The sequence below is a fragment of the Neopsephotus bourkii genome, unplaced genomic scaffold (genome assembly GCF_033783945.1).
Source record: "Neopsephotus bourkii isolate Nb327-2 ecotype Australia unplaced genomic scaffold, CSIRO-AGI_Nbou_v1 NB_1107, whole genome shotgun sequence".
Taxonomy (NCBI): Eukaryota; Metazoa; Chordata; class Aves; order Psittaciformes; family Psittacidae; genus Neopsephotus; species Neopsephotus bourkii.
In genome coordinates, this window is record NW_026901594.1 from 156,683 (window position 1) to 176,410 (window position 19,728).

The 19,728-nt window shown below is 43.5% G+C and overlaps 1 long non-coding RNA gene across 1 annotated transcript in view; it reads left to right on the forward strand.

Moving 5' to 3' along the window:
* LOC133217122 (uncharacterized) overlaps positions 1–19,728 on the forward strand; it is a 55,927-nt gene that overhangs the window by 29,454 nt on the left and 6,745 nt on the right. Inside the window, exon 2 of the long non-coding RNA XR_009726807.1 lies at positions 18,983–19,148. This is a non-coding gene — a long non-coding RNA (uncharacterized LOC133217122). The remainder of the gene's footprint in view (positions 1–18,982; positions 19,149–19,728) is intronic.

The following is a 19,728-nucleotide window of genomic DNA, read 5'->3' on the forward strand; positions in this document are numbered from 1 at the left end:
TTTTTATCAAGTGAAGCAACAGTTACAACAAGCTGGAAGCTTGTAAATGCAAAACCACTTTTATGAGTGGACACTAAAGCTCCTTTATAGTTGGACTGCCAGCATGCAGCAGACAAAAGGAGTTTCCCAAGAGCCAGTATCATCAAGACTTGTCTTTCCCTTTAGCTCCAAAGGATAGAAGGTGTTGGGACAGGAGGAAGTGGAGGTTGGCATTCCAGATCTCAGCAGCCTGCTGGTACGTGTCTGTGGATGCAGGTTGTCCTCTCTGTGGCAGGCAGAGATGAGGAAGACTTGCCTTGGTTAAATGCACATTGCCCCAGAGTTGTACTAAGGTCCTTGTTGCACTAGGAGACAAGTGTCCCCCAGCAGTTGACTGCTTCCCAGCTGCAGCTGAGAATGCTGTTTCTGTGGCATCCTCCCCATAGAAAGGGTCTCAGTGTCCCCCAAAGCCAAATTCTCTGCTTTCCTGCTGTACTATGTAGCTCCCTCTGCATGGAGATGCAGAAGTGACAATTTGACAGTTTTATAACTCAGTCCTTCATATATGATCTTTTTGATGGCTGCTATAGTCATGGGGTTAACCACTAGGTGGGAAAGACCTCCTCCTGTGCTGGTGAAGTTCTTCTGCACCAGCTGAAGTACAATGTCATCATGCATACTTCAAGCCTCAAATGCACAGGGTCAGATGCCTTTCACTGATGCTTAAATCACCACCTTTTACGCTGAGAGAAAACATAGTTCGTTATTGTGGCTCAGTTGACGCACATGAACTTGCTCCTCCCAAGGACTGAGATCTGTGCTGAATCCTGAGTGGGCAGAGCATAACCTCAAGTTGTCTAAATGGCTGAGATAATATTTTATTGGTTTCCTCTTGTGCAGCATTTGTACAACAGAAGGGAAATGACAGCACGCAGTGCAATGGGCTGCATGAGAGCTCTGGATGAAGATATGGTTGCCTCCTTCTCATAGCCAGCTGTTGTTCTTTTATGTTTACCCTAGACACATAACACATACTAGCTCTGTGGGCTAGCAGCAAATTTTTCTTTAAATTACGTTGAAGGACAGAGGTGTGGGTTCACCCACTGATGCTGCTCTTGCAAATTCCTCAGCCTTTCTTGTCCTAAACTCAAGCTACTGCACTTCCAACCTCTCCCTCAGAGTGCTTGGCAGCCTGTGATTGATTCTCCAGGATTTTCTCCATGAACCCTTCAGATGCAGGACATGCATTGCTACACATCGGACACTTCCTCATGAGCCTTTTCTGGATTTGTGCTTGCCCCTTCTAGAGGTCCAGTCAGTGGACTCACTGGAAACCTCCCAGGTGCTCAGGCACTGGGATGCGGCTAAACTTCAGTTCTTGAGGTTCCCAGTTAACCAGGGACCACGAGTGCAGGACACAGATATGGCTCATTAGAATAAATGTTGCCTGTGAAAAATCACTTTTACCTGTACTAGCTCAGCCCAAATCATCTGGTCCCAGAAAAACACTTTCAGTACTGAAATCACTTTTTGATCTAGTGAAAGTTCACTATTTGTGAGATGTCACATTGTCCTGGGTTCCTCTGTAGCAGATACTTTTCTCCTTCTTAGTAGCTGGTGCACTGCTGTGTTTCGGCTTTAGTCTGAGAACAATGCTGGTAACACACCAACGTTCTTAGTTGTTGCTCTGAAGTGCTTACCCTGATCAAGGACTTTTCAGTCTCTCATGAAGTCAGTGAGGAGGTGCACAAGAAGCAGTGAGGAAGCAGAGCCAGGACATCTGACCCAAGCTAGCCAAAGGGGTATTCCATACCACAGCACATCATGCCCAGTATATAAACTGAGAGAGTCACTAGGAAGGCCCAGAACGCTGGTCGGGTCAGACTGGGTATCGGTCAGCAGCTGGTGAGCAATTGTATTGTGCATCACTTGTGTTTATTGTTTTCTTTTCCTTTTCCCCTTTCATTTTTATATTCCTTTCCTTTATTATTTCCCTTATCATTATTATTAATGGTGGTAGCAGCAGTGGTTTGTGTTATACCTTAGTTACCGGACTGTTCTTATCTCAACCCATGGGAGTTGCATTCTTTCAATTCTCCTCCACTTCCCTCTGTGAGCAGGAGGGAGGAAGAAGTTGGGGGAGTGAGCGAGCGGCTGCATGGTTCTGGATTACGGCCTGGGCTTAAATCATGACACACATCTTCTCCAGTATAACCAGATAAGCCCTTTTTTTCTGGTGATACCCTGTCTTCCTTCACAGATCTTCTACACAGGCTAAACCCTGAAAGCCCTACTTTTTCTCAGTCCTGGAAGAAAGTTCCATGTCCCGGAGTCAGTGGTCTCTGATCTTTGGTCTCTAGCTGTCCATGTTTCCTGTCGTACTTCCATCTCTTCAGTTAAAAAAATTCAGTGAAGCCCAACCAACTAGAGACATGATTATCACAGCCATAGCTTACAACTGTCTGATGGCTGTGATGTGTGTTCTCCATGAGATACCTGCATAAACAATCAGAAAACAGTGCATTTGGAGCTGATCCTGCCTTAACTAGTACTTCATAGGAAATAGACTTAATGCAGCTGCTTCTTTTTAGGTAGGCATTAGCAGCACCCTGTGGCTATTGTTCCCAGCTATGCAGGAGGTATAAGGTGCAAGACCTGTGTGTTGTACATCAGCCTTGGATGTCACCAAGGTCCCAGCTACAGAGCAGCCGTGCTACAGAATGCAGTGCTCCTACTGTGTGGCTGGTACTTCCATGGGAAAATGGCATCTGGGAAGCAGGACCTATTCTTTGTGTCCCCTGGCTTGATAACAGGAAGGGGACCTTCTGCAATGCTTCTGCATTGTTTCTTGCCCCAGGCACAGGACAGTTCTCCAGCAAGTCAGCAAAGAGACAACTATCCAGGTGGACCCTATCAGCAGCAGGACCTGCTCTGTGATGACACGGGCAAGACACCAATGAGTCATCTCAGAAAACAGCTGTTTGCTCAGTGGGATGCCTTCCATCCTTTGGGTTATCCAGAGTGAGGTCCCCCTCCCTCTGTGGGAGCTCAAATAGTTTTCCTGTGCTGCGAAGGAAAGCCACAATGGGCAAGAGATGAGGAACAGGATGCAGAAAGCTGTAGGATTTTGAAAGCACCTTGAATAAATAATTGTGTCTCTTCCTCTGCATCTTCATAAAGTGGAGCCCATTATAGCATCTGAGATTGATCCACAGCTTTGGACACAAGAATATGCGCAGTAGACAAAAATTATATGTAATAAATTTAGATCAGGAAAAAAGATGCCAAGTTCCTTAACTTACATCCATCTGTTGCAATACACCTTTGATAGAAAACCAATTTCTTAAACATACTTCCCAGCTTTCTGCTGGATTCAGCTCTTTTTCTTCAAATATGAGAAACACTCATTAAACTCATATAAACTTAAAAAAGAACCTCCAAGCAACTCTGACACTGAGGTTACATGTTCCTAATGAAGAGAAACTCAACTAAGATCGACTAAGATAGCAAAGGATATATGCTGACGTGACCTAACACCAGAAGCATTTCTGTCACAAAGTGAAGGCTTGTTCTGTGCATGTCAGTGTACGCTTACCTCTGTAAAGTTGTTTGTAGCAAGATCTATATGGGAGTTGTCTCCTTATTTACTGTGAGAAGACCTCAGAGAAAGACTTGAAGGATAAGCCACAAACTTTGAAACTCCTGTACTTGACCTTTTCCTGAGATACTCGTGACCTTAGGTCTACGCATTAGATCTAGAGCCAGTCTCATACTTAGCTCCCCATCTTATACCTTATTCTTCTGAGCATCCCGTATGATTCTCAAAGATATTTCAAGACTACATAAAACCGGTTATATTCTTTTTGAAGAAGTACATAAGTTCTGTCTTGAATTTCAGCTGGGGATGGAGTTCAAAATAATATGTGATTTCCATGATGCCTCTGTAAATACATGCATGATGCATACATGTAGGTATGATACACATGACAAACACCTATAAAACTTTCTGCTGCTAATACCTTGTGTCAAAATAAAAAGCAGTTAGGAAAATCTGCCATTTTATTTTGTAAGTAGACAGGTTTTGGTAAGCCAGGAAAGAGCTGTGATCTCCAAGATAAGGAGTTCACACCTGTGGGATGAATGTTCCAAGGCCTGTCAGCGTAAATCCCATTAGTTCCTTCCAACTGCCTTGTTGCACATACTTGTTTTCATGGGAAAAGCAAGAAGATGGTGTTGTTTCTGTAGACAGTACTTTGTTGGCTCCAGCCACATAAATTTAGTGGTTCACTATAAAGAAAGAATACCTTCAGACTCATCTTGTTCTCTGTCATTATCAATGGTATGCACACACTAGAGATCATTCTGCTCAAACCCTACTTTCATTTTCCATGTCTAACCTAGAATGGAAATGAAACAGCTCTCTTCCAGCTGTTGACTGTATCATCTCAAGCAAATGTTTTCAGTTCCAGATCACTGGAAGACACAATGCTTTGGGCCACAAACCTCCCAAGAAAATATCTGTGGCGATTAAGCTAGTCAATCTCTATGATGGCAGAGGCTAGATTGGAGAAGACCAAGGTACCATTAGTGGTGGTACTGTTGCCATCTCAATGAAGGTAGATTTTCAAAGCATTACCTAGAAGATAGTGGCTTGGTAATGAAGATTCACCGATAGATATCCATGTCTCTTAATAAAGAAAGTAGAAAGTATAGTTACATACCCCAGTTCAGAGGATGGTCTTGCACAAACAAAAGACAGGAAAAAGCTTGAGACTGCAGCTGGAATGCTTTTATGTGCATGTGTGTGTCTGTTATCAAGAGCTCCTATATATGAATCTTGTGTGTGGACCAATTACACTAGGGATTTGTTCTTCCCCTGTTTAACTGGGTTTTAATGAGGAATCTCTGGAGAAAGAAAAAAGTGACATATTGTCTGTTAGCTGCTCCTTAATCATTCTTTTGGAAAGTATAGAACAGTTCTTTGGAGAGTAGGGAGCACGGTTTTTGGATGACATATTTTCCATATATAAATATTCAGGGAAGAAATTTGAGATGTAAAAGCAACAAGTGACAATGAGTTCATTAAACTGAAATGCCAGTGAGAATCAGGGTGATGACTCTATCCAAGTTAGAAGTAGGTCACTGCAATTACTCTTACCACAGGACTGAACCTGAGGGGGGACCTGGATTACTGTCCTCCCTTTAAATCCTCCCTTTAAATGCCCTCCCTCTAGTCCCAAGGGACTAGAACTTCATTCCATGCCACTTGACAATATGCAGATGTACTCACCAAAAGTCAGAGGCAACATGCACTGTAATTGATGCTGCATTTAGCAAAAACCGTACAACGAACAGTAAGATAACTTCTCTTCATTTTCCTTCTTTATTAGATTAAAAAAAACGTGTACAAAATTAAATCAGATTTACAGGCCATACTGTGACTGATATAATCTAGAGATGACTTTTCAGCTGTACCTGTTAGAAGAGCTGACAACCATTCTTACAGGAAGTGGTTTGATCAAACTGAAGTTAAAACTTCCTTGTCAGGTCCCTTGCCCTCTCACATAATTTAGATGTGTCCACAGTCATATTGTTGCTTTAGATGCAGACCCACACAACTATTTAATTAAAAAAACTCCTGCAGATATGAAAGAACTCCTGAAGATTAATTCATCCTTCAAAGCTAATGTTCTTTGCTAAACATCCCAGTATGTTCCTCATAATACCTGGACCATTTGTTGATCTTCGTAATTTGATGATGACTCCATGACAAGATTATATCTGTATATGGATTATAAAACACTCAGTGACAATGAACAGATGTGTGAGAAACTTTGTCACGATCAGCCCTATGCATGGTCTTTGGACTGTCCTCAGTGGGGACTTGATTGCATTTGAGACACATCAGTAGATGATTTTTAATCCACCTAGCATGTTCCCCATAAATTGCATCATTCAAGTGCTTTAATCAAATTATCATGCAGGATGTCTTGAAGATGTCAGCTGTTGTATCAGTACAGTTACCTGTACCTATAGGTCACAAGACCCATAATCATGTCAAACAAAGACTGTTGTCTTTCTTTGACAAGACCTGAATTCAGTGAAAATAGGAGTAACGGAAACCTCTATAATTTGTAATATATTAATTCAGAGCTAATTAATATAAAATGAAATATGAAGATATTCTGTTCTGATAAGGTAAAAAATAAATCCAAGCAATTAATTGAAATAGACTCATCTCACCTAATTGCATCCAATATTTCATCTAAATGTATCAGAATACAATTTTTCAGTGGAAAAATGTTTACTCTGAACTTTTTTGTCCAGCTGTGAAACCAAAGCTCTTAATACTAATAATTGCCTGGAGGTAAAAGATGATTGAAATAGTTTCCTCACAAGTCTATCATCAGTATTGTCAATACACCACGCATTTTCCCTCAGGGAGGTTAGTAACACACCTTCTCAGTACACATGCATAGTTATATCATTTTATAATCTTGGTACTATTTAGTACGCAGGCACAGGCATTAAATGGCCTGTATTGGGCAGCAGTAACTGAACAGCAAGCTGATAGAGATGAGCCAGGAGTCCTTAAAGCAGCCCAGCTCCTAATAGATCTGTCTATGATATTTGCATTTTTATGTAAAATCCCTAGTCCCAGTAAATGAGAGGGGTACAGGAAATTTTGTAGTAAAGCAGGAGTTCAGGAGAAGAGGGGAAAGAGGCTACTTAAAGATATGGAGTGTATAGGACCCTGTGACATGAAAACATGGTCTGTGACCACTCAGCTCCTTCTGTATCCCTGTCCATGGGCTTCATGTTTTGGTGCTCTTACATAGCAGAGCCTGGGCATGAGAAAAGTACCCAGTTTCCGTATGGAGTGCTGTTATTGTTCTTTCTTGCAATTTATTTCTAATCTTGCAATGAAAAGTCTTGATTAAGCCAGGCCCTAGGACAATGAGAAGAGCGTGCAGCAAGCTCACTGCCCTGGACTTCAAGAGAGCAGACTTTGGCCTGTTCAGGAACCTGCTTAGTAAGGTTCCATGGGATATAGCCCTAGAGGGCAGGGGGGCCCAAGACCATTGGTTGATATTCAAGGGTCATCTGCTACAAAATCAGGAGTGTTGCATCCCAACTAGAAGGAAGTGCAGCAGGAGGGCCAGGAGACCTCTGTGGATGGATAAGGAGCTGCTAAGGAAACTTAGAGGGGAAAAAGATGCTTACAAAAGGTGGAAGTAAGGACAGGCGGCCTGGGAAGAATACAGGGATGTTGTCTGGGAAGCTAGGGACAAGGTTAGGAAAGCTAAGGCTGTTAGAATTAAATTTGGCTAGGGATGTTAAGGATAACAGGAAGGGATTCTATAGGTACATTGCGAATAAAAGACAGACTAGGGACAATGTGGGTCCTCTCTGGAAGCTATTGGGAGAACTGACTACCCTGGATTTGGAGAAAGCTGAGGTTCTGAATGACTTCTTTGCCTCGGTCTTCACTGGCAAATGCTCTGACCATACCACCCAAGACTTGAAAGGCAGACGCAGGGACTGTGAGAATGAAGACCTTGGGCCCACTGTAGGAGAAGGATCTCGTTCGAGACCATCTTAACAAACTGAATGTGCACAAGTCCATGGGACCTGATGAAATCCATCCGCAGGTCCTGAAGGAGCTGGCAAATGAAGTTGCTAAGCCACTGTCCATCATATTTGAAAAATCATGGCAGACAGGTGAAGTTCCCAATGACTGGAAAAAAGGAAGTATAACCACCATTTTCAAGAAGGGGAAAATGCATTACCTGGGGAATTACAGAGCAGTCAGTCTCACCTCTCTGCCTGGCAAAATCTTGGAGCACATTCTCCTGGAAGGCATGCTAAGGCACATGAAAATCAACAAGGTGCTTGGTGACAGCCAGCATGGCTTCACTAAGGGGAAATTCTGCCTAACCAATTTGGTGGCCTTCTATGATGGGGCTGTGGAATTGATGGACAAGGGTAGAGCAATTGATGTCATATACCTGGACTTGTGCAAAGTGTTCGACACTGTCCCACACGACATCCTTGTCTCTAACTTAGTGAGACATCAATTTGATAGGTGGGCCACTCAGTGGATAAAGAACTGGCTCAATGGCCACAGGCAAGGGGTTGTGGTCAATGGCTCAGTGTCCACCTGGAGACCTGTAACGAGTGGTGTCCATCAGGGAGCATTGTTGGGACCGGTGTTGTTTAGCATCTTCGTCGCTGACATGGACAGTGGGATTGAGTGCGCCCTCAGCAAGTTTGCCCATGACACCAAGCTGTGTGGTTTGGTTGATACGCTGGAGGGAAGGAATGCCATCCAGAGGGACCTTGACACGCCTGTGAGGTGGGCTGATGCCAGCCTCATGAAGTTTAACCATGCCAAGTGCAAGGTCCTACCCCTGGGTCAGAGCAATCCCAGGCACAGCTACAGGCTGGGCAGAGAAGAGATTCAGAGCAGCCCTGTGGAGAAGACTTGGGGGTTTTGGTCGATGAGAAAATGAACATGAGCTGGCTGCAGTGTGTGCTTGCAGCCTAGAAAGCCATCTGTATCCTGGGCTGCATCAAAAGGAGCGTGACCAGCATGTCGAGAGAGGTGGTTCTCCCCCTCTACTCAGCTCTTGTGAGACCTCACTTGGAGTATTGTGTGCAGTTCTGGTGTCCTCAACATAAAAAGGACATGGAGCTGTAACAAATCCAGAGGAGGGCCACGAGGATGATCAGGGGACTGAAGCACCTCTTGTGTGAAGATAGGCTGAGAAAGTTGGATCTGTTCATCCTGGAGAAGAGAAGGCTGCATGGAGACCTCATAGCAGCCTTCCAGTATCTGAAGGGGGCCTATAGTGATCCTGGGGAAGGACTCTTCGTTAGGGACTGTCGTGACAGGACAAGGGGTAACGGGTTAAAATGTAAACAGGGGAAGTTTAGATTGGATATAAGGAAGAAGTTCTTTACTGTGAGGGTGGTGAGGCACTGGAATGGGTTGCCCAATGAAGCTGTCAATGCTCCATCCCTGGCAGTGTTCAAGATCAGGTCGGACAGAGCCTTGGGTGACATCGTTTATTGTGAGGGGGGTTGGAACTTGATGATCTTAAGGTCCTTTCCAGCCCTAACTATTCTATGATTCTATGATTCTACTCAGCCTTGGTTAATAAGAATCTGGTTTATTCTTGCCCCTGAAACCTGTGCCGGGATAGGAGAACAAGGCAGAGGAGGAGGAATTGAGAAAGTTACTAAAGTGGGATAATGAATCCAAATAAACAAGTACACAGCCCTCCAGACATATTTTAGAAACTTATCTGGTTTCCACACCACAACTGATTTAGAAACAGTTTCCATTCTACAGGCATGAAGCAGCCTGGCAAAGAGAAAGGGAAAGACTAGACTGTCCTGGGCAATAAGTGGGACATTAGGCATGGGTATAAAGCTGCCAGCACAAGTCTGGAGCCTTAGCATACAAAATCATACTTGCTCTTACCATCTTTCAGTTACAGCACTCAGCGAACAGAACAGTTCAGATATTGTCAATGTTCAAAAGAAAATCTCTGTTTCGTTCAGCCAGAGAAATTAATACACTAGTACACTAGCAAGCAAGAGGCTGATTCCTCCTAGATAAAGGGACTCCATATATATATTCAAAAATCCCAAACCAGATAACTGCTTTCCTGCCTTGTGGCCAGATAGGAAATATATAACCAAATAAATGAGATCTGTAAAGGTATTCATGGTAGTGTCTGTCTAGGAATAACCAGCTGTCACTGGCCCCATATCTGAGGTGCTAACCCTGTTTTGCTGGCGCTTTACTTTCAGATCAATCACGTTCACAGGGCTGTGGAGCTCTGAACTGGTGCAGGCTTGTTTTACTCTCCCACATTTGTTCAAAAACTAATCTGTGAAAGAGTAACTTGTCCTTGCAAGATTACTAGCAGCTTAGATCCATGGTGCAGGACGTGAGGGAAGTATTACTGCTATGCTCCATGCCTCTGACACGGAGTAGAAATGTGCTTTGGGTCCTCACACCTCAGCTGTGTGAGATTTGTGTTGTGGGTTGAATTGATGGGGCATAGAGCCATAGATGTTCATAACTGCGGTCTCCCCTGCCTTTCCTTCTGGCCAACCCTTCTGAGGTTCTTTTCAGCATGACCATAAGCCGGCATCCTGAGAGATGCCCACCCACTGCTTGCTGGCTCAAGCTGCTGCCAGCACTGGCACTGCACCAGTGGAGCTTGGCATCATCTACAATGCCACTGTATGGAGAGGATTAACAGAGAGCGTAGGGTGGGTAGGATTCAGCAGCAGGTATGACATCTCCCTCAAAGTGAGCATTTCTGCTGGGAGGGGTCTTCTAATACACTTGTGTTGAAACTGATGCAAACATACTATTTCCCTGTTATTTATACACATTAATCTACATCAATTAAAACAGCATTTTAGCATAATATTTCACAGGTCTAAATTAAGATTCAGTTTAAACTAGTCAACAGTAGTGAGCTCTTGGTCCGTGCCAGTATTTCCTGGCTGAAGGGCAGCTGAAGCTGGCAGTTCACTGATGGGGCACAGTTTGCCTGTCTCCCACTCTGCACATAAGACACGGAGCTAATGAAGGGTGATAACACTTCGGCATAAAGCCAGGGAGAGCCTATAGGCTCTATCTCCCATTGCAGCAGGGAGGGAGCACTGTAAAGCAGCTCCAAGAGTGGGCAGAGGTTTGCTGCCTGCTCTCGCTGGATGCAGCCCAGAGATTCCTGACACACGAGGCCACAGAGACAGCCTGCGAAGGGCTCCTCAGGAAGCTGTGCCCCACTGCACCAGGCCTCTGGGCTATTTAAGGCTCCTCTGGCTTAGCAAATCCTTTGATTCCAGTTTTGTAGGCAAGCCAGGCTAGCAATGTTTATTATAGTCATCATAGCCTGTGCAGGGTTACATTCTGCTTACCTTCTGCTAGCTTTGGATTTCATGGCTGTGCTAAATAAACTTTGCTGATTTTGAAATAGCTGAAATATCTGACTTACATAAGGACATATTCATTGTCATACATCCCTGCCAATAAATAACCAACCTGCTGACCTCAAAGGAGATGGACACAGCAGCACGAACATTGTTTCCAGTAACACTGGCTGGAAATTTTCCAGGTGTTATTTTTTTTTTCCTTCAGAAAACACTGATGTGATAATATAAAAAGGCCAGTAGAGAAATACTTGGTCACTGGTTATAGCTTTCAATGGAAAACTGCAGAACCAGTGGCTTCTTATACAGTAGGCCTGTATGATTTATGCTGTGTTATGCCTTTACCTAAAAGTTAAATGACAAAGAAGTCAGACCAAAATGTCTAAGTCTAACCAAAATAAGGCACAGAGACCTTTTACAAATAGAATTTTTCATTTAAAGGCATGCTTAGCATTTCCAGATTTAAATCCATGAGGAACTTAATTTTGTAGTAGTAAATGCCAACTTTTTGAGTCCTGATACTGAGCAAGAAAAAAAGGGAGGTCTGAGGTGCTGAAATCTCTTCTGGTGTAGAAGTTTTACTTATGAATTGATTCCAGCCCATGGAGTGCAACAAAACGATGGAATAAATAATTGCCGGCAAAGATTTTGCAAAGATGACTAGGGTTTTCCCAGGGCTACAGGAAGTTGAGGGCAGCAGGTCATTGGTACAAAATGGGTACTTAAAACATCCTGTTTCACTATCTAGATAGAGCAATGGGGAGAATGATTTCTCCTCCTGTAAAAGAGACTTTTTGAGGGGCATGATCTCACTCTCAGCACAGAAGGCCTTCATTCCAGTAATGCCCAGCTATCACAGGGGGACAGGAATACTTCACAGTTCATTGCAAAACAGACCAGCAGTCTCATGCTGACCTAGCTTCCTTTTGTCCACTAACACACTAAAACATCTTTTTTACTTTTCCGTTTTTTTTTCCAAGAAAGCTGAGAGGACAATCCAGTTTTGTCAGAAATAGGAATTCTTAAATAATTTAGGTATTCTTTCATTCTTTCATTTTGATTTTTTTTTCTTTCTTGGATTGAGGATTCGTTGGTTCATTCTTTAGGGTTGTGAAGACATGAAGCACTCCTACACAGGTATCTGAAATCAATGTCTTCCCTGCATTTTCAATATCTGGTGAAATGTTTGAGATCATTACAATTATTCGGAAACAGACATAGAGGGTAATTAGGCTCCCACTACTCAGACCCTGACAAAAATTACTCCGTAACCCCTACTACAACACCTAGGAAATGGAGGTCAGCTGTACTCACTCCTTGAAAGTACACAATAATTTTAGTGAGTTTAAAAACCTGGGCCACATCTGAATAAGTTTTCTTTTGCCAGCATTTCGATCAACAAAGCTGGGAGCCTTTCTTTGACTCTGCCTGCCTCCAGCCCAGTCTACCCAGAGCTAGCTTTGCCTCTTCAGTGGCATTTGCTCCAGCTCTGCACCAGGGTGATGGAAGCCCACAGTCTTGCACACTCAGCCCTCAGCCATCCCTTGAAGCAGCATAGTTCTGTTTCTGCATCTGTGGCATTGTTAATTCTCAACCACTCATGTATCAATGAGCATAACATTTTTATTATGCAAAAAGCTCATTTGCCTTTCTCCACTATCTTTACCTACATCACTGGTATCCAGCCAGCAACAGAGACCATCTCCTGGAACTTGAAGTAGAACTGAAGTATCATCACTGTAGTTAAGTCTTGCCATCCTTCCCACATTCCGCAGCCCTCAGCAGGATGAAGATGCTAATGATGAAGCCACATGTTAAAACAAAGAAAATTCTGGATGGACTCAACTGTCAAAAGTATAAATGAGAAAAATGTCTGATGCCTATGTGCTGAGTGACTCTACATGATCAAATTTACGTGTTGGTCTAAATGCCTGTACTCTCCTCAGAAAAGTGCACTAGGGAGCATGTTTAAGCCCAGCCTGTTCCTCAGCTCTTCTTCAGGTGCCCTACATTGCTGGACATGGCACAGGGGTGGCCAAGACCCCAGCTCAGCCCTTCCAAAAGGAACCTTGTGGCCTCTGTCTTTCTTATTGATCAGTAACGTAGCAAACTGCTGTTGTGTGTACCAAACCAGACAGCAGCACAGCTAAGGCTGTGCCAACAGATGGTGAGATCCTAACCTTCCCCTCTTTCCCATCCATTCTGCTCCAAGTTTGCTAATGCCCACTACTATGTCATATTACGTCCAAATTAGTGAGCTCAGACTTACATTCAAAATACAGGATAGAATTACCTATAAAAATCTGACTTTGGGTGCCTAAAAGTTGAATATTCAATATTGTGACAACTTGTAGAAATGCTGCTTATTTTATCCAAGTTTACACACATTATGAAAGTTAATATGTACTTGAGATTAAAGGAAATAATATATTTTAAAAAGTTAACACTTAAAAGAATGAAAAAGTGGTTTTCTTCATTCTGGTTGGTAGTTCATGTAATTCACTGTGTACAAATGGCACAATGCATCCACTTTCAAGTAAATGCAGAAGACATAATAAGCTGCTTCAGGTTTGCATGTGCTTTTCTTTTGTAATTTGCAGTTACTGTGTTGCTCCCACAAAACTCCAAACCAATTTTTAATAATCTCTTTAATAGACTATCTATCTTTGTTAATATTTGTCTCTTTTTTTTTTCTCATAAAAGGGTAAAAGAGCTTGCAAGACAAAACATGCAATTTGCAAGACAGCAAAACAAAACCATGTTGACCCTACAGATAATTGCCAGGCTGAAAAATCCAGAAAGTATGGCAACTAAACTCAGTACCAGAGGGCTCTGATTATTCACCATAACAGTCTGTTGTCTTGTATTTTTAAGATCTAGACATGAAAAGCAACTTGATTTCTACCTTCGTCCTCAGCTGTGTGAAATGAGTGGCTTTGCACTTGCTGAACACAGGGTCTCATTAACTTTCACATTTGCTTTCTTTGACCCAATCCCCAATTAGTGGTGGATTATAAATATTTGCATTTAAAATCGATAACTTGGTCTGCTGTTCTGAGGAAAGGGAAAGATCATTAGCTGCATTTCTGTCTTTTAAAGGAAAAGGATTTTAGTGTAACCTCAGAGCTGGAAATCTGAAAACTTAAGGCAATACACAAATTTAGCTCCACAGGTGCAATCCCAGTTACATTGAGTGCACAAGGGGCCATACTTCAGTGGGCCTTGGTGTTTCCAAGCCATGTGAGGGATGGCTCATGTCCAGTGAGGCTAGCTTCCTTGGCATCCATCTTGCCATACCCCACACTATCGCAGGGGACCTGCTATGTCTTCTCCTTTTCTTTTTTCTTTCTTCCTCAGTTCACCCCTGGGGAGAACAGGCCAGATCTCCAACTTGTGTCACAGAGAGGAGCAAATGCATAAAAATGATTTGCACCGTGAAATGTGCTTTGATGAAAGTCTGGCCCATCAGATCTGAAGTGGCTCCTTTACGGCTTTATCTGGGCAAAATCATGAGTACCTCAAAGACAGTTTCATCATTAGGTCTCAGCTGCCTGGGTTTAAAATAAGCTCCATGTTATTACACTAATCAATTATTTTTCTCTTTTAATTCCAGTGTGTCTGCACAAAGCACACAATAAAATATGGACAGAAGGAATTGCAAGATGAGATAAGACAGAGGCTTGAACATTTTTCAAATTAACCCAATTGCTTTCTGTCATTTGAGGAGATAACATGCTTTTTCCTCTTGTGACTAATGAAACCAAGGTCTCAGAATTCCCCAGACCAGGAGAGTGTGCTCAGCCCCAGCTCCGCTCCTTTTGCTATTGCCTGGGACAAGCAGAGCATCCCAAGTGGGGCCACCTACACTTGCCAATGGGAAGCCAGGGCAGACATCCTCATAGGCAGGTGTACCTGTTTCCACTGCCCAAACACAAGAGTAACATACCAACTCTCTTTCCTGACCATATCCTGAGGAGAGAGGTTTCCACCCACAAAGTGAATATTTCTTCAGCCTGATGAAGCCCACCCAGCCACTGAGCTCAATCAGAGCCATCAGCTAAATGTGGTCCCAAACCTTTCAAGCCTATAAATCTTCCAAATGCCCACATTATTTTTTTTCCAGGACATATGGTACATCAGAGTTTAAATTGTATTCATACAAGTTTTCTCTCATCTACCCAATGTAGGCCTGTATATGGCCTACCAGCATTTAATAGTGCTTCAGGGCTTACATATTGTCAACAGCACAATGAGCCAGGATCTGTACCACAAGGATTAAGCTGTCATTCAGGCAACTGAGGATGGTAGACTGGGGAGAGTGACATCCTGTGAGGACCTTCAGTGGCCTAAGGGATTTAACAGGAAATGGTGAACATCTTCTGGGAGCAGAATGGAAGAAATCACTAATAGTTTAGATTTGTTTTTATAAATTAAATGGAAAAAAGAAAATAGTCCAATATCACATTTGTTGTTATTCATGGATATCTCACCTTCTTTCATTATAACTTTTTAGCTCTTTTAAGTACTTACCATCCTCCTGCTACTATGTATTATGTATCATGCTGTGGCATTAACTGTTGCTTCAGAAATCTGGAAGTAGCGTCACTACTTAAGGAAAACAAGGTCTGGGAAATCAGATATTATTCCACCTGAAGGCCCATTTGAAGCCAATACCTGGGTGAAATTTATCTGTTGCCTATGCACAAGGCCCAAGCATCTGCATATACAGTTATCCAGACAATGTGCATAAGTGAAACAGCACAGAATACTTCTGCAAGCTGTTTCTGAAGCCACTTTCCTGTAAACAGAGCACATACACCCTCTTCCACTGGGGCAAAGCACACTGCTTGATTCTAAGAATGTGAGTAATTCCCATTGCCTTTGCATGGTGCACCTGGGCAGATGAGCTGGCTGTGCTTCAGAAAAGCCTTCAATGTGTTTTATTTGATTTCAGCAGGACTGCACATATGCTTCATATTAAATCTCTGCTTTAAGTACTTTGCTAGAGTCCTTCACTCCCAAGACTGCCTCTACTTTCTTTTTTTCCCCAGAACTGTGAGTGATTTACACAAAAGTCTTCATCATTTTTAATTATTTGTGGCTGACAAGGACAAAAGAAAAATGAACATGCTGAAGCTGCTTGTGAGAAGGACTTAAGGAAAGGGGGACAAAAAGATGGTGCTAAGTGTGTAAGGCACAGTGCTGTTCGATTTCTCACAGTGAGCCTTCATGCAACTTTCACCCTAGCTGCTTTTGCCCTTAGAATTCAGATGCTCATAAGATGGAGACTGCAAGCACAGGGTTTGGGGAAGAACAAGATGACAGCAGGCTCAGAGACTAGGCTTGCAGCAGCAGTGACCAGCAGCAAGGATCCCTGCTGCTTCCCTGCAGAAAGCAGCTTATTTAGGTGATGCAGAAGCAAAGCAGCTCTTTTCAAAGTGACTGGTGTAGTCCTGCTCTACACAGCCCTAGGCAGCCCTCAGCCTCCATCCTGGCAGCACAGCCTGCCAGCTGGGACCTTAGGGGCACTGAAAGATGACTTCTTTCATTATACACACATGTATCATCTTGCGTTGACTACAGATCCTAGCTCAGTGACTACACACAAGAGGATAGTTTGCAAGGTCTCTACCAACAAGCAAAGCTTTCTTTAGGGCACAGATGTTGACATTTGCTTTTCAACACCTCCCTGTAACTTTACACACATGGTATGGGTTTATTTTCAATCAACCTATCACAGCGTATAGTTTATAGGTCTCCTCAGACCCACTTCCAAGAAAGGACTCGGACTGTGTCACCCCACACCACTACCACCTCTACTCCATGCCTGCTAAAGTTGTTGTGCCTCAAGTCAAGTAGGAAGAGTATGTGTTGGAAGAGCTGACCCTCTGCACTGGGCTGGACCACCATGAAAGCCAGGCACGCTCCCTGCAAAATTCCCCTAAAGCACATTGACTGACTTTCCACACAGTTGCAAAAAGTATGAAATATTACTCTTGGTTCAGCCATAGTACCTCCCCCCCCCCCCCCCCAATGAGGGTTTTTCAAACTAGCTAACCTGTATGGCTTTAAGAGTGCTCTATTTAGGTGAAATGGATAGACCTATACCATATTTAAAGACAAAAACCACCTGAGGACTTCCAGAACAGCCTGTCAATTTCCTGACTGGGAAAGGAGGGTTACCCAGCTGTAGGCTTCTGCACACCTTCCTGTAACTATTTGCGTGCTTTGGACATAGGCCTCAGGCTACACATAAGGTCAAGGTTTCAGCTTGTCCTCTTGAGGGACAAGCTGTCTAGTCTTAAGGACACTTGCTGGTAACCCTCAAAACACAGCAAGCAAAGTTGGTGTTCCTATGTCTGGACACAGGTTTTTGCAGTATTTTGTTATATTGAGAAAGGCACTATATTCTGTATTCAGAGATAAAGATACGTGTGTATTTCCATGTTTCTCAGAAATGGAGGGATGAGAGGGGCTGAAAAATGTTCCAAACATGCTCTCAGAATGCATGAACTTTAAAAACGAAACAAACGCCAAGCGATTTTTGCTGAGGTAATTTCAAAGCAAACTGCATGATTTCACATCTTTTAGTCATGTTCATGACTATTTAGGGCTATTGTGTTCATAGAGAAGGTGGAACTAAAAAAAAACAACAACCACCAGTATAGAAACACACTGAAAAACAGGACCAGCCCCTTGCCTTATTTATCCTGAAGCAATCCAGTCATTGATTAGAGATGCTGGACTAACTCCCCCATCATTGCCTAATCAGACCTACCACCATACCTTCTCTCCTGCAAAAGGGGAGGCAGCCCTCTGAATTTGACTTGGCATCAACTTGGGCACGTGCAGTGCTACCTACAATAAATCCCAAGGATAAAGTTGTGAGTGTCAAGGCAGAGCTCTGCAATGATTCAGGACATTTGATCTTTGGTTGGGGCAAACCGTGGTTAATGACACTAGAGAGCAAAGATGCTTTACATGGTCTGTACATACGTCAGCCCTGGGGTCCCAGCAGGCCCCGTGCAACTCTGGTGCTCCAGCTGTCATCTACTCCCAGGCTGGCGTGGAGTGATGGCAGGCTGAGCATCTGGTTCTCGACATTCATGCTGGGTTTCCATAGCTCTTTTCCGTAAACAGTATGATCTTTATTTCTATAGTGCACATGTATTCTTCTCTGAGATCCCTGTTTCCATCTCTTGTCTATCCCCTCCACCCTTCCTCATGCTGTACCACAGTCCTTTTCTCCACTGGCTGGTACAAGGAGCTCATTTGTCAAAGGGACAAGATCTTTGAGAATGTAAAGGAAGAAGCCCATCATCACTGCTTTCATCTCACCGTGTTTGTTGGAGGTGAGCCAGGTGTCAGCCAGTCATGGTGAACTTTGCAGGGCTGGTTTGTTTAAGTACATTATAAAATAGATGTTCGTCAAGGGCACAATGACCTCGCATCAATGGAAAGAGAACCACCCTGGAACAAAACCAGATATTTGAGAACGCCACTTCTGCCAGCCAAGGCAGCCACCTGCCTGGGGCACTGCAGGTGCGAGGGAACCACACTCAGCCCCTGGCTACCACTGAGAGGAGGGACAGTGCCAAATTGTTGCTGGTGTATATAGCTGAAGCAGAACACAGAGAGAGGCAGCACCAGGTGGATCATGCTGGAGTCGACCCCAGCCATTGCAGCATCTGCACTTGACCACACCAGGTCCCTGGTCCTGCAGCCTGGCTCTGCATCTGCACTGATAATTTTGAGGGGCACTGAAAGAAATGCAAGACTTTGTTCCTCTTGATATAACACCTGGGTGCTTCGTGGAGTTAAACCCCACAATCCCTACCCTGAACACAGAACCCCACATTAGAGGTACCACAGATGAGCACTTAAAAACTTCAACCCAACCACCTCCAAGGGCACTGCATGCACTGGGGAAGCAGGGGATTATTTTATAACTGCAAACCACTGTAATGATCTGTTAAAGAAGAGCAGAGCCCCCACTTCGTCACTGTGTGCTCTGATGGAACAATTTACTTTCTTGTTTTTCCCCCAGATTCCTTGGGTGTCCTTCCCCTGGCAGCAGGGCAAGGCCAAAGGATCAGAAAAAGGCACATTTTAAAGAAGCACAGAACTGCATCTGGCAGACCACACCAGAAGAGACTGCACTGAGGAAAGCAAAGGACTGAAGTGCACATTGCTCATCAGCATGCACTGGCCAGGTGATTCACTGCTCTGGCCAAATGACAGCCAGAGCTACAGTCAAACTATCATGGAATGACATGGACTGTACTTACACCACACCTTCAGAAAAGTTATATATCAGCACGAGTATTCTTCCCATATCTTTGTATTCACCCAAAGCTAAACTGTTTCAGCACCAAGAGATTCTTAGTAGAAGCATGAGAGAGGAGGAGAGATTTGGGAAAATGTAAGAGCTCCAGAAGTGATATAAACCAGACTTCCTATAAACTAAGGTAGTGAAAATCTAGGCAGAACTTGAAATAAAAGCCTTACATTAATCAAGAGAAAAGCAGGGAGGCTTCCAGCTCTCCATTGAGAAAAGGCATGAGTTTCCAGTCCACATGGTGTCTGTAAATGTTTAATGCTCCGTTGTTTAGAACTGATTATTCCAGACACATACATCAGATCAATGCACTTCCTCATGTTTTATGGTAAGCAGAAAATACTGTGACAAATTTCACAGCTCTGAGTCAGCAGGGAATGGATAAAGGGAGAATGGAGGGAATTTGTTATAGGGTTGATGGTGGTCATACTGCCCCTTTAGAGTTTGGGGGAGCC